Below are 15,192 nucleotides of genomic sequence, written 5' to 3'. Positions count from 1 at the left end.
ATTTAGAATCTAAAGTGGATGAGAGAATGTGGATATAATTGGATTTTTTAAATAACACAGAATTTATAGAATACGTATTTTTTTACCCCATTGGCTGTCAACAGGCATGTCTTTGTGGATCTGAGACTGCTAACGAGTTTGCACAATCCATGGAGCAGAAAAGCTCTGAATCTTCTGTGCAGATACAGATGCTTGAAATGTGTCTTGAAATGCACTTGAAACGTGCATTGGAAAAATCCAGTCACAACCTCTGATGGAAAGAGAGTCTGGATTTAAATCATCCATATCTCCTGTTATGCCATCAGGTACCTAATCAATGTAATATAAATTATGGCTTACCTCTGGGTGGTAACCAATGTTCACACAGGTAGATAACTCCTTTTGAGTTAGTTGAGTCAGAATGGAAACATGGGGCTCATGATTTCCCGTTCAGTGCTAGTTGCTTTAAAGCCCTAAAACATACTTTTTGTGGTAGCAGAACCTGGGAGAGATGTTTTTGCATGATCTGTTCCTAGGATATAAGGTTCTAGAAGCAGAAAATTTGCGGGTGTCCCAATGTATCCCCAACATCTAGAACAGTGCTGGGTAGAGTTAATACTCAATAAATATGTGTTGATTGAATATTATTTAATTCTAAAAATCTATGCAATACCCTCAATTTAAAACTTCCTGTGTTTTTATTCACTTTACTTAGTTTCTACGCATAAAAGAGAATATTGTCCCACTTGCTTGCTTTGGACACCTGATCAGGAGGGATCAATTGCTGGAGGAGAACATCATATTTGGTGAAGTAGGGACCAACGAGAGCGTGGGAGATCCTCAGTGAAATGGATGGGCACAACGGTGACTCAAACATGCTGGCAATTGTGAGGTGATGTGAGAATGCTGTAGGACTAGGCAACATGTCATTCTGTTGTACGTAAGTTTGCCATGAGTTGGAGTTGACTCGATGGCTGCTAACAACACCACCAATTCAAAAAGTAAAGAGGTTCATCATAGAAACTCTGGAAAATTTTAAAAACACAAAAAACTTATTAGTGATAATTATTGGTAAAAGATTAACTAGAGATAATCATAAACATTTTGGTATACTTTTTCCAGTTCCTTTATGTTTTATTAAACATGGTTTGGTGTGTGTGTGTGTGTGCATGTGTGTATACAGAGAAAATAGCTGGAATTGTGTGTGTAAGGTTTTTGACTTGACCTTATAAGCGTTTTCTTATATGATTAAATTCTTCGAAAGCATAATTGTTAGTGGTTACACAATCTTCAGTCATGTGGCTATACCATGATTTGTTGACCATGGACCCTATTTGGGGTCATTTAGGTTGCTTTTAGTTATTTTTGGTAGAAGTAAATAAAACAATTATGCATGCCCTTATGTCTTTGTAACATCTGTAATTATTCCCTTAAGATAATTTCCTTCTGAAATAGTTATAACAATTTATAGTTGAACCAAAAATTTTCAAGTGTATTCCTTTTACTTCACTCTTTTTTTAAATTATTTATTTTTGTTGTTGTTGAGACTATACACAGCATAATATACTACAATTTCTACATGGACAGTTCACTAACACTGATTACATTCTTCAAGTTGTGTAACCTTTCTCACCCTCCTTTCCTGAGCTGTTCATCCCCCATTAACATTAACTCACTGCATCCTAAGTTTCCTATCTAATCTTTCAAGTTACTATTGTCAATCTGATCCTATATATCTTAAAAGAGCACAGTGCTCAAGGCTGACATTCTCTACTAGCTAAGCTACACTATTACTTGGTTATAAGGAGACTTCAGGGGATATTTTTGGTTTAGGGTTTAAAGATTATCTCAGGGCAACAGTTTCAGGGGTTCATCTAGCCTCCATGGCTCCAGAAATGCTGGATTCAATGAGCATTTGACATTCTGTTCTGCATTTTCCCCCTTTTGATCAGGATTCTTCTAAACAATCTTTGATTAAACTGTTCAGTAATGGTAACCAGGCACCATTAAGTTCTTCTGGTCTCATGGCAAAGTAGGCAGCTGTACATGGAGGCAATTAGCCACACACTCCTTTTCCTCTTCCTGACTCTCCTTCTTCCTCTGTTGCTGCAGGTGAATAGAGACCAATTGTTGTACCTTGAATGGCTGCTTGCAAGCTTTTAAGACCCTAGGCACTATGTAACAAACTAGGAGATAGAACAGAAGCACTAAACGTGATGATAGGCCACTTAACTGAAGTGTCCCATGAAACCATGACCCTAAACCTTCAAACCAAAGAACCAAATCCTGTGAGGTATTTGGTTGTACATAAGAAGCCTCAGAAACTACTTTTTTTTTTGGGTTCTTGTAAATATATCTGTCCCACAAATTTTGCCAATTCAACTTTTTACAGGTGTGCAACTCATTGACAGCAATTACATTAATCAGCTGTGTGGCCCTACCCTTAATCAATGTGAATTTTTTTCATCACCGTAAACCAAAACTTGGTACTTCATAGGCAATAACCCTCCCTTTCTCTCTCCCTCTTATCCCCAGTAACAAGTAATAAATTTCCGTCTTTATACTTTTGCCTGTTCTTGTCTTTATATAAGTGAGGTTGTACAATATGTGTCCTTTTGTGATTGACCTGTTTCATTCAATATAATGTCTTCAAGCCCCACCCTTTATCAAGACTTCATTTCTCTTCCTGGCTGAGTAGTATTCCATTGTATGGATGTACCACAATTTATTTACCCAGTCATCATTAATGGACATTTAGGTTGTTCCCATCTTTTGGCTATTGTGAATATTGCTGCAATGAACATTTGTGTGCAAGTATCTATTTAAGTCTCTGCTTTCAAGCCTTTTGGGTGTATACCAAGGAGCGGAATTTCTGGGTCATATGGTAGTCCTATTTTTAGTGTTTTGAGGAACCATCACACTGTTTTCCACAACAACTGTACTATTTTGCTTTTCCACCAGTAATGTTTAAAGGTTTCAATTTCCCCACATCCTCCTCAACATATGTTATTTTATGCTTTTGTTTTGTCTTGTTTTGTTTTTTGAATCTTAGCCATCCTAGTGGGAATGAAAGGTTATCTCGTTGTGGTTTTGATTTGCATCTCTCTGATGGCTAACAACACTGAGCAACTTCTCATATGTTTTGTTGTCATTTGAACGTCCTCTTTGGTGAAATGTCTATTAATAAGTCCTTTGCCCATTTTATGATTGGGTTGTCTTTTTGTTGTTGTCGAAGTTCTATATATATTTTGGTTATTAGATTCTTTTTGGATATATGGTTTCTGAAGATATTTTCCTAGTTAGTAGCTTATCTTTTCACTGTTTGGGTAAAGTCTTTTGATGAACAAAAGTTTTTAATTTTTGTGAGGTCCCGTGTATTTATCTTTTGCTCTTTGTTCTCTTGTTATTGTATTAGATAATCCATTGTTAAAATTTAGGCCCCTCAGCATTGCCCTTGCATTTTCTAAGAATTTCATGGTTTTAGTTTTCACATTTAGGTCTTTAATCTATTTTGAATTTGTTTTTGCATATGGTGTGAGGCATGGATCCTGTTTCGTTTTTCTGCATGCGGAAATCCAGTTTTCCCAACACCATTTATTGAAGAGGCTCTTCTTTTGTCATCAAATGGACTTAACACCTTTGTCGAAAATCAGTTGGCCATAGATATGTGGGTTTATTTCTGGACTCTCAATTTTATTTCACTGGTCTGTCTGTCTATTGTTATACCAGTACCAGGCCATTTTGATTACTGTAGTTGTATAATATGTTTTAAAGTCAGGAAGTGTTTGTCCTGGTACTTTATTCTTCTGTTTCAACGTTGCTTTAGCTATTAGGAGCTTCTTGTCATTTCATATAAAGTTGAGGGTTGATTTTTCCATTTCTGTAAAGAAGGCTGTTGGAATTCTAATAAGAATTGCATTGAATCTATAGATCATATTAGGTAGTATTGGCATCTTAACAATATTAAGTCTTCCAATCCATGAGCATAAGGCATCCTTCAGCAGTGTTTTATAATTTCATTGTATACATCTTTCACGTGCCTGGTTAAATTTATTGCTCGGTATTTTATTCTCTTAGGTGCTATTTTAAATGGAATTATTTCCCTTTCAGATTTCTCATTCCTGGTGTATAAAAACCCAACTGATTTTTCTTTTTTGACCTTATACCTTGCAACTTTGGTAAATTCCTCTATTAGATCTAGAAGCTTTCTTGCAGATTTTTTGGGATTTTCTATATATATGATCATGTCATCTGCGAATAATTTTACTTCTTTTCCAGTCTGGATACCATTATTTCTTTTTCTTGTTTTATTGCTCTGACTATAACTTTTAATACAATATTGAATAGATGTGGTGAGAGCAGGCACCCTTGTCTTGTTCCCAGTTTCAAGGAGAAAGCTCTCAATCTTTCTTCATTAAGTATAATGCCGGCTATTGGCTTTTCATGTACATCCTGAGTCACACTGAGGGAGTTACCTTCTATTCCAACCCTCTTGAGGGTTTTCTTCTAGAAAGGGTATTAGATTTTATCAAGTTCTTTTTCTGCATCCATAGAAATGATCATGTGGTTATTTTGTCTGTTTGTTGTATTGATATGGTATATTACATTGATTTTCTAATGTTAAATCATGCCTAGAATCCTGGAATAAATCCCACTTGATCATAGTATATAAATCTTTTAATATGCTGTTGGATTCTGTTTGCTAGTATTTTGTTAAGAATTTTTGTATCCATATTTATAAGGGATATTGGCCTGTAGGTTCCTTTTCTTGTGGTGTCTTTGCCTTACTTTGGTATCAGGGTTATGTTTGCTTCATAGAATGAGTTAGGGAGTATTCTTTCTCTGTCTTTCTGAAGTGCTTAAGCAGGTTTGCTGTCAGTTCTTCCCCAAATGTTTGGTAGAATTTCCAGTGAAGTCATCCGGCCCCAGAATTTTTTTTGTTCGGAGATTTTTGATCACTGATTTAATCTCTTCACTTGTTATCAATCTGTTGAGGTTTTCTATTTTCTCCTGAATCAGTTTGGGTGAGTTTGGTGCTTTTAAGAGTTTGTCCATTTCATCTAGGCTATCCAGTTTGTGGCCGCACGGTTGTTTGTAATATGCGGTCATAATCCTCTATTTCTATCGAGTCTGTGGTAATGTCTTATTTCACTCTTGACAATAGTGATCATCATTCTTTTAAATATTTTCAAACTGGTATGTAAAAAATATCTAATTTTTTATGAATTTGCATTTGATTTTTTTGTGTGTGTGTGACAACTCATTTTCATAAGTGGATTTTTTATTAAATAAATAAATTCCATATGTTATTTAGATGCTTTTGCTTGTCTTTTTATCTGCTACACTAATTTTTCTCTCTTTACTATATCACTTTAAATTTTATAATGCTTTTTGATTAACAGAAAATTTACATTAATGTATACACACATAAAAAAAAAAAAAATCACATATTAATTTGTGGTTTCTTCTGTTGCTTTTATACTTAGGATACTCTTTCTCAACTGACATTACCTATATTTATTTCATTTTAGTTCTTTATAGATTTGTAATTTAGGTAGGTTAATTTCTCTAAATTTATTTCAATGTAAGCTGTAAGACAGAAATTGAATTTTATCTTTTTCTAATTACCTTATAATTTATTCAGTGATTGTTTCTCCCCTAAATTATTTTGAACAAAATTTCTTTATATATTAATTAAATTATGTCCATAGCCTTTTATGTTCCATTAAAATATCTGCTTCTTCATACTTGTACAAGTATTGAAACCCTACTTTGCTGAATTAGTAATTCGTATTGAAAATAATGCCTCTTGTGTGATAGAATAAATCTATTTCTTTATTTTTATTAGTTTTTAAGTTTTGAGGTAATTCTTGTCAGTTTAAAGTGCAAAGTAAACCTCAGAATCCTACTGACAAGTATAAAAAAGGCAGGAGATGAGATTTCTATTTATTAAAAATTACTCACCAAAGAGTTAATCAGTTAATAACTTTGAGTTCTTCAATGCATATACACACACATAGAGCACAAAATTATGTTTATACAAATACGTGTCTTCATTTCTTAAGTCTTCTTTTATGTGCCTCATCAGAATTATAGAGCTTTCTTTCCATATAACAAGTATATTTCATGTTAAATTTATTCACATGTATTTTAATATTTTCTCTTGAGATTTTTTTAACCATTTGTGGACATTTGGATTGTTTTCACCATTTTGCTATTATGAAAAATGGTTCTATGATCTTTCATGTACACTATCCTGTGTGGCCATAGATTTTTATTTCTCTTGGATATATACCTAGGAGGGGAATTGCTGGATCATTTAGTAATTCTACATTTGACTCTTTGAGGAACTGCCAGGCTGTTTTCCAAAGCCACTGCACTGTTACCACCAGCAGTATATGAGTGTTCCAGGTTCTCCACTTCCTCACCAACACTTGTTATTATCTTACTTTTTGATTTAGCCAGCCCAATTGACGAGAAGTGGTATCTAATGGTGGTTTTGAATTGAAATTTGTATTATACTTTTAAATTAGTTACTGCTCTTATAAAATAAAGCTATAGTAGCTCTTCTAACAAATCTTCCCATGACTACTCTTTTCCATGCCTCTGTCAGACATATTGGCTGATGTTCCTGCATAATGAACACTCATGGTAGAAGGCTGCTCTCTAGCATCTATACAGGAAGAACCAGGGTAGTGCACTGCTTAGGAACACAAGTTCTGGACCCAAACTGCCTGTGGACAAATCTCAGCTCTCTCAATTACATGCTGGTGTGACCTTGGGCAAGTTACGCACATTGAGTCACAAATTGTCCTCAAGGTCTTGCAATAATAGATAAGATTTATGCAAAAAAAGGGAATTCTCACTAAAAAGAGAATTTTAATAACTGCACACATACTGAAAGAAATGACCTTACCTTTATATCCAAAAATATTACTGAATTGTCATAAATGCCTGTTTTAAGTTGAAATAATATTTTTCAGGTATACATGTATTATTTTTAATAATTCTCCACTTTCATAGCTTTTTTCAATTTACAAATCAAATCTTTTTATCAGTTGTATCAAAAAAGAATTCCTTTTTTATTTTATACACAGTTAAAATTTTTTTTTTTTAGTTAATTCCAATTGATTTTTAAAGAAACAATCATCTAAAAACACTGGTTGCTGGTAATGTTTAATAACTGGCTCTGGAAAAATGTATATATATGTTTATTACAAGTTTTATTGACATAAAAGATGTGTAGCTTCCAGTTTACAAAAGAAATAATAAAACGTGCGGTGCTTTTTATTGGAAATTCTATATAACCAATTGATTCTCACAGAATGCTTATATTGAATTTTTCCAAACTCACATTTGTAGCCAACCTATGGCTGCAATTCATCCATGCATTGACAAATAGAGTCGGAACACAGTTTCCTTTTTCCCAAGAAATCAATTGTTGTTAAATTGGGTTTATTTTCGACAGTTCAACTCTTTCTCACTCTTGATCAAGAACAGGCCGAGGACATGAATGCATAATATCTAGATCTTCCTGCTGCCAAGGTTCTCCTGTTCGGGTGGTTATTCAGAGAATGGTGTCTGTAATTGGAGTCCCTTCCGCTCCTTTCATTGCACAATGAGTTTCTGAATCACACAATGAGACAAAGGCTGCTCAGTAACATTTAAGACACTGCTCAGAAATATCAACCAACTACAATCCAGGGAAGTATTAGGAAAAAATTAACTTTTATTTATTTTTTCCCCTCCTTATCTTTTCCAAGTAACTTTTAGATTTCTCATGCCTACAGTTTTCCACTATGGTTTTTACAGAAGCTAATCTATTATACTCTACCTGTATTGCTTCTAATCCTTTGACCAGCCAATATGTATTTTCATTCTTTGTGCAAAGTCCCCAAGTCCACTTCATAACTGCTCAAACTTGTTTCAAAACTAAAATGTTCTCTTCCATCATTTAGAACTAAAAATTAGAAATCCTCTAAATTTTCCTCCTGTTCCTCGCAGCAAACTCCTCTGTTTTCTTAGAGAATTTTCCTTTGGTTCATGTGTGACATCCTTCCATAGAGGTGACGATTTCTCTCTTTGCTCACCTTTACGTATTGCTTTATAGTGAAACACGAGGTATAGTTTCCCAAGAATGAAATAAGTACCTTCCTGAAATTTTTTAATCTAAAATGAAAAAGTATAAAATAATGATGATATTTACTATGTATTTGTATTACTTTACTGAGAGCCAGGAAGCCTAAGGAAGTGAATCCAACCAGATGTCATTGAGTCGATTTCTATGCATGGCCACTTCGTGTATGTCAGAGTAGAACTGTGCTCTAGAGAGCTTTCAGTGGCTAATTTTTTTTTAAATAAATTTTTCTGTACGTTTTTGATGAAGGTTTACACAACAGTTTAGGTTCCCATTCAGCAATTTCTACACAAATTGCTCAGTGACGTTGGTTACACTCTTTACGATGTGCGAATATTCTCATTATTTTTGATCTGGTAGTTACATTAATCTAGTTTCTCTGTCCCCATACATTCTCATCTTTGTTTTAAAGTTATTGTTGACCATTTGGTCTCATGCAGGTGATTTTTTTTTTTTTTTTAAAGGAGCACAGTACTTACAGGTGATGTTCATTATTTCGTGAGACAACCTGTTATTTAGCTACAAGGTGATCTCAGGGGTTAGTTTAGGTTCAAGGTTTGAAGAGTATCTCAGGGCAATAGTCTCTGGGAGTCCTCCAGTCTCAGCCAGTCCAGTAAAACTCTTTTATTATTATTATTACTAGAAATTTGAGGTCTGTTCCACATTTTTCTCCCATTTTTTTTGTGGCCCTGATTAGAATGGCCGGTAGTGGTAGCTGGGCACGCCTAGTTCTGGTCTCAGGGTAGATGAGGCCATGGTTCATGTTGACTATATATCCTGTAGACTAGCTTCTTCTTTGAGTCTTTGGTTTCCTTTTTTCTGTTTTGCTTCAGACAAGCAGAGACCAATAGTTGTATCTTAGATGGCCACTCACAAGCTTTTAAGACCCCACGCACTAGTCACCAAACTAGAACATAACTTTATGAACTATATTATGCCAAATGACCAAGACTTTGCATGAGATCAGGGCCCTAATCCTTCAAACCTAGAAAACCAAAATCCCACAAGGTGTTTGCTTATGTCTAAGAAGTATCTGCAAACATACCCCCTATATGCTTTGTTGTATATATATGAATATATGTGCAGTCACTTAGATGCATATACATTTGCATATGCATATCCATACACACATATATACTCACATATACATACCTATACACATTTATGTTTACGTACATACATGTATACCCATGCATATATTTTTTGGTTGTTTTTGCTGATGTTTTAAAATTATGTACGCCAAATAGCAATTACCAACAGGTCCTTTTTTCTTGTGTACATTTTAGTGACATCATTTTCCTTTGCTTCATCAGGCTATGCACACTTTACCCCCATCTGATGTCAAAGGCCAATTTTTTTAAAGTAGATCATCAAACCCTTTCATCTCTGGGTGGACTGGAACTTCCAACCTTTTGGTTCAGCAGCTGAGCACATTAACCATTTGTACCACCCAGGGACTCTATAATATCCTTACTTCTTATTTATCTAGTAGCCAAAGTTCCAGTTCAAGGTAGAGCCAAATTTCAAATTCTACCTTGACTTGTTTCCCCAATCACCTGTGGTCTTCCGGCGCACCTGGTGATTTTCAGATGGCAGTGGGGTCCAAATGTCCAGCGGTCTTTCTTCACTTATAGCTGTCATTCTGCTGAACTAGGAGACCCTAGACAGATTTTAAGGAGTCCTGGTGGAGCAATGGTAAGTGCCTGGCTTCTAATCAAAAGACCAGCAATTAGAACCTACCCGTAGCTTTGTGGGAGAAAAGACCTGGAGATCTGTTCCCATAAAGATTACAGCCTAGGGAACTTTTGGGCGCAGTTCTACTATGAATTGGAATAGAATTGATGGCACACAACAACAAAGGGATTTTATTAAGGTCTTCTTTGATTATTTCCCAGGCATCTGCCCCTTCTAAGGAAAGGAATATGATTTATATTACCAGTTGCGATCGAGTCAATTCTGACTCATAGCAACTCTTTGGGACAAAGTAGAACTGCCCCATAGGGTTTCCCAGGAGTGACTGGTGGATTTGAACTGCTGACCTTTTGGTTAGCAGCTGAGCTCTTAACTACTGCAGTATTTTATTTTTGTGTTAAGTAAATGCAAAAAATTACCTTGGCCTTCAGTTGGTTGGTAGCAGGGTGGAAAAAAACTCCAAATCTTGGATGTGGAACAGATGAGAGTCTGAAGTTTATGGATTTTTTTAAACATAATAATTCAGAGACCCTTTGTGAGTATTGATCTGATTGAGAATCTACTCCTCTATTTTACAGCATCAGAAAAAAAAAAAAAACTACAGGTTAGTTTTGGTTCCTCTGATCTTTCTCTATCAATCCTCTGCATACAGAACTTGAGATCCATCCTAAGAATATAAGACCTCACACAGACCAGGTATTAATGTTGGCTTCTATGGAAAATTGATGGTCCTCTTCTTTCTCCCACTTTTCATTCAACCTGGTTCTATGTAAGTAGCTGAATTGTCTCTCTGTTTAGAATACATTGAATACAATGGTACTACTTTGATCATCTAATTGTATTATATTTTCTGTATGTCCTTTATGCCCTGAGGCAGTTGTGGATTCAGAAGTCCTGACACTAAATCCACCAGTATGGTAGCTCTTACTGACTGATGAAAAAGAAAAGCTGTAATTTAAGTTAATTAAATTTATCAAAGATTTCATCCTTAACCAGATCAGGTCTAACTCTAAAGAATCAAAATATCTTTATATTAATGGTAAAATAAAGAAACGAGGAGGGCAAGACTTCATCTTGCATACTTTGGCTGTGTCACCAGAAGGACATCTTGCTTGGTAAGTAGAGGATCAGACAAAAAAGAGGGAGCCCTTCAATGAGATGTATTGACACCGTGGCTACAGCAATTGGCTCAAACATAGCAACGATTGTGAGGATGGTGGAGGACCAGGAAATGTTTTGTTCTGTTATAATGTTGCTATGAGTTGGAGACTATTGAAAGGCACCTAATAAGAACAACCAAAAAAAAAAAAAATGTTCTCAAAAGATATTAAACACATCAGACTTTACTATGAGGATAAAGCATTCAAAATGACATTTTCATAATGATAATAGGACTAAAAAAATAGGACTAGGATCAAGCAAAAAAAAAAATATAAGATATTTGATTGGTCAGATCCAATAATTTAGGATGTTTCCTTATGCAAAACTTTAACTATAAAAAAATAATAATAATCTGTCCATGAGGTTCTGGTTCCAGGCTAGATAGAGTAAGCGTACCCCAGCCTATCTGTCCCACTGAATTCCACTATGAACTCTGGACAGAATGCTTTAAGCAGGGGTTGGAGGGGAGGAGAGGGAGTTTTTACTTAGCGGACGTTGAGTTTAAGTGAACAGTGGTGGAGTGATGTGGTAGAAAGAATAGCAAGAATGGTCACATAACTTGAAGAATGTGATCAATGTCACTGAACTGTACCTGTAGAAATTGTTGAGTTGGTGTATGTTTTATGTATATTATCACCACAATAAAAAATTAAATTTAAAAGTAAATGATAATAGGCAGGTTAGGAAAGGAGAGCACAGTTGGAAATAATATGATATTGCCAGTGAGTTTCCATGTGTGTGTATATGTTTTCCTCCAGGATCACCCTGCTTACACTCAAAATCAACCAAAAACCTGGAATTACACAGCAGATACAGACAGAAAGAGCTCTGGGAAATTCTTCTCTTACAGGTCCAAGAGCAGGAAATTAGACTTCTAGTGGTCAGAGAGAGTGGGGTCCCCCTTTTTTCCTCTTTTCTCCCTCCCAAGTCCCTAGGTAATACCCCAGGTAAAGCATGGCAGAGGAGGTGATAGCAACAGTGACTGTGCAGGAGCCTAAAACTGTAAGGGCAAAGAATCCACTCTGACCAGAGTAGCTGTGGTCACAGGGTGTAGGGCAATTTGCTATTGCAGTTTTTCTCTTTTTCCCTCCCACTTCTTGATCCCAATACTGATGCAGTTATAGAAATCATGAATCAGAGCACAGAAAATAGATAAAATGGCATGCTTAAAAAATATTCAAATAATCCAGAAAAAAGAGCATAAAAGGGTAATCAGTGAAATGAAAAAATGGAGGAAACAAGCAGAAGACAAAAACAAACAAAAAATGGTAGACCTAGATCCAAATACAATAATAATTACACAAAATTTAAATAATCTAAATGCACGAACTAAAAGATGGGGATTGTCATATGAATAAAAAGAAGACCCAACCTGTGTTAAAGGTAAAAGGATGGAAAAGATACCCACACAAACAGTAATGAAAAGAAAGCTTATGTGGCTATATAAATATCAGATAAAATACAGCAAGAATAATTGCCAGGGATAAAGAGACACTGCATACTGATAAAACTCAAAGTAAACATAAAAATCCCAAATGTTTACAGATTTAACAACAAAGCTTCAAAATACAGGAGGAAAAGAGTTACAGAAACAAAAGAAAAAATTATAGTGGCAGACGTTGGTATTCCTCTCTCAGCAATCAATAAACAGGTGGAAATAACATCAGCAAGGAAAAAGAATAACTAAACAACGCCACAGCCAAATGGATCAAATGGATATTTATGCAACGTTCTATCCAACAACAGCATTCTTTTCAAGTACAGTGGACATTCACCGAGATAGACTGACTATATCCTAGGTCATAAAACAAACTTAGCAGCTGAAAAAAATAAAATCATACGAAGTATGTTCTCTGACCACAATGGAATTAAGCTAGAAATCAGTAACAGAAAGATAATAGGAAAATCCCCAAACTCTTAAAAATTAAACAACACACTCCTGAATAATAAAGAGGTCAAACAGGAAGTTTCAAAGGAAATTAGAAAAATAGTTTGAATGGAATGAAAAGAAAAATGCAACATACCAAAACCTGTGGGCTACAGCTAAAGCAGTGCTTAGAGGGAGATGTTTTACACGAAAAGGCCATGCAAAGGTGAAGCTGTGTGGGAGCCGGTTTCTGGTTGAGAGATGCTCTACAGGAATGAGCTCTGAAGCAGAGACGTGGAGGAACCCAAATTGTGCGTTCAGATTCTGTCAGGTTTCCAGGAACAGGGATACACTTACTTAGTGAGAACTCGCTTAAACAACAACAACAAAAACATTGCCGTGAATCAGTTCTGACTGACAGCCACCCTAGATGGCAGAGAAGAACTGCCCCATAGCGTTTCCAAGGACAGCCTGGTGGATTCAAACTGCTGACCTTTTGGTTAGCAGCCGGTAGCTCTTAACCACCATGTCACCAGGTTTTCTGAGAACTCACATCCTACCCAGTGCCCTCGAGAACTCACATAGACGGAGTTTATTGAAAAGCTGCACAGGAATATGAAACAAAGCAAAAATCAGGAAGCCACCATATAAGTTCAGGCTCTGTCTGGTTTCAAGGAACAAGGACAAGCTTCGAGAACCTCATTTTGTCAGACAGGGTTTATTGAAGGTCTTCGCAGAGAATACAAAACAAAGCAAAAATCAGGAAAAAGTGTTGTCAGACAGCCATGTCCCTCTGGGAAATGGTCTTTGTTCATCATTATTTAGGAGGTCATAAATGCACGGACTTTGGATTTAAGAAGCCTTGGGTTCAGATCCAGGATCTGCCACTTACTGGTTAGCTGATCAGAGGCAATGTACTAATCTTCAGTGTTTGACATAGTCATCAGCGTACAGCACGTCCTCAGTATGGTAGGTAATAGCAGCAGCGGTAGTAGTGGTGGTTGTAGTGGTGGTAATGGTAATAGTAGCAGTGGTGGTAATGGTAGTGGTAATGGTGGTGGTAATGGTAATGATGGTGGTGATGGTGGTAATGGTGGTGGTAGTAATGGTGGTGGTGGTTGTGATGATGGTGGTAATGGTGGTGGTGCTGGTGGTGGTAATGGTAGTGGTAATGGTGGTAGTGGTGGTGGTGGTGATGATGGTGGTAATGGTGGTGGTGGTGGTAATGGTAGTGGTGGTGATGACGATGGTAATGGTGGTGGTGGTAATTGTGGTGGTGGTGTGGTGATGATGGTGGAATGGTGGTGGTAATAGTGGCAATGATGGTGGTAATGGTGGTGGTGGTAGTAATGATGGTGGTGATGGTGATGATGGTGGTAATAGTGGTGGTGGTGGTGGTAGTGGTGGTGGTGGTGATGATGGTGGTAATGGTGGCGGTGGTGGTGTTGGTAACGGTGGTGGTGGTAGTGATGATGGTGGTGGTAACGGTGGTGGTAGTGATGATGGTGGTGGTAATGGTAGTGGTGGTGGTAATGGTGGTGGTGATAATGGTAGTGGCAGTGGTAGTAGTAGCAGTCATAGCAGCAGTAACTTTAGGGATGCAGCAGTACCTCTCATTGTCTGCATGCTGTCAACTCAGCCCCTACGTTTCTGCTTCTCTGCTCTCATTTCTTTTTCTTCTCTTCATTCCTTGCTTTGGGTCCCTCAGGATCCTGAGTTACTTGCCTGTTTGGGGAATGAGCCAGGATGCCCTGGTTCAGCAGCTCTAACAGCCCAAGGGGACACTTCTCCAAGCTGAGGATTCATTAGCCCATTTAGTCCTCACCACGACCCCTTAAGGTAGATAGTTTTATCTCTGTTTTGCCAGTGATTAACAGAGGTTCACATATTACAGAAACTTTGTCATTGTCACACAGTGAATGCATAACAAAACGAAGTCTGACCCGCTGCCAATCCTGTGCCATTTTTCCTACACCGCACTGTCTGGAGGGACAGTCCAAATCAATGACAAGCACTTTACTGCTGTTTATGAAGTAGTTCCTGGTCTCTCCGAGTTATAGGAAGCCACTTACCCTAGCAAAGCTGGAACATATAGCAAAACTGACTTGAGTTTTTCCCTCCAGATTTCATTCCTGATTAGCTCTTGGTGGAAATTCTAGGAGGCAGTAAAATGATTAAAAGCGTGAAGAAAAGATTCCACCATCCATCTGTCAGTTTGTTGTACTGTGGCCACTTGTGTGTTGTCGTGATGCTAGAAGTTACACCACAGGTATGTCAAATACCAGCAGGCATTCCGTAGTGGACAGGTTCCAGCACAGTTTCCAGATTAAAATGGACCAGGAAGAAAATTAGCCAA

The 15,192-nt window shown here is 36.8% G+C and overlaps 1 long non-coding RNA gene across 1 annotated transcript in view; it reads left to right on the top strand.

Annotated features, from left to right (window-relative positions):
* The window catches only part of LOC126081838 (uncharacterized), a 243,816-nt gene that overhangs the window by 35,686 nt on the left and 192,938 nt on the right, over positions 1 to 15,192 (top strand). Inside the window, exons 3-4 of the long non-coding RNA XR_007518446.1 lie at positions 105 to 305; positions 695 to 871. This is a non-coding gene — a long non-coding RNA (uncharacterized LOC126081838). The remainder of the gene's footprint in view (positions 1 to 104; positions 306 to 694; positions 872 to 15,192) is intronic.

The sequence above is a fragment of the Elephas maximus genome, chromosome 8 (genome assembly GCF_024166365.1).
Source record: "Elephas maximus indicus isolate mEleMax1 chromosome 8, mEleMax1 primary haplotype, whole genome shotgun sequence".
Classification (NCBI taxonomy): domain Eukaryota; kingdom Metazoa; phylum Chordata; class Mammalia; order Proboscidea; family Elephantidae; genus Elephas; species Elephas maximus.
The sequence above is the reverse complement of the archived record's forward strand: the minus strand, read 5'-3'. Positions and strand labels throughout refer to the sequence as shown.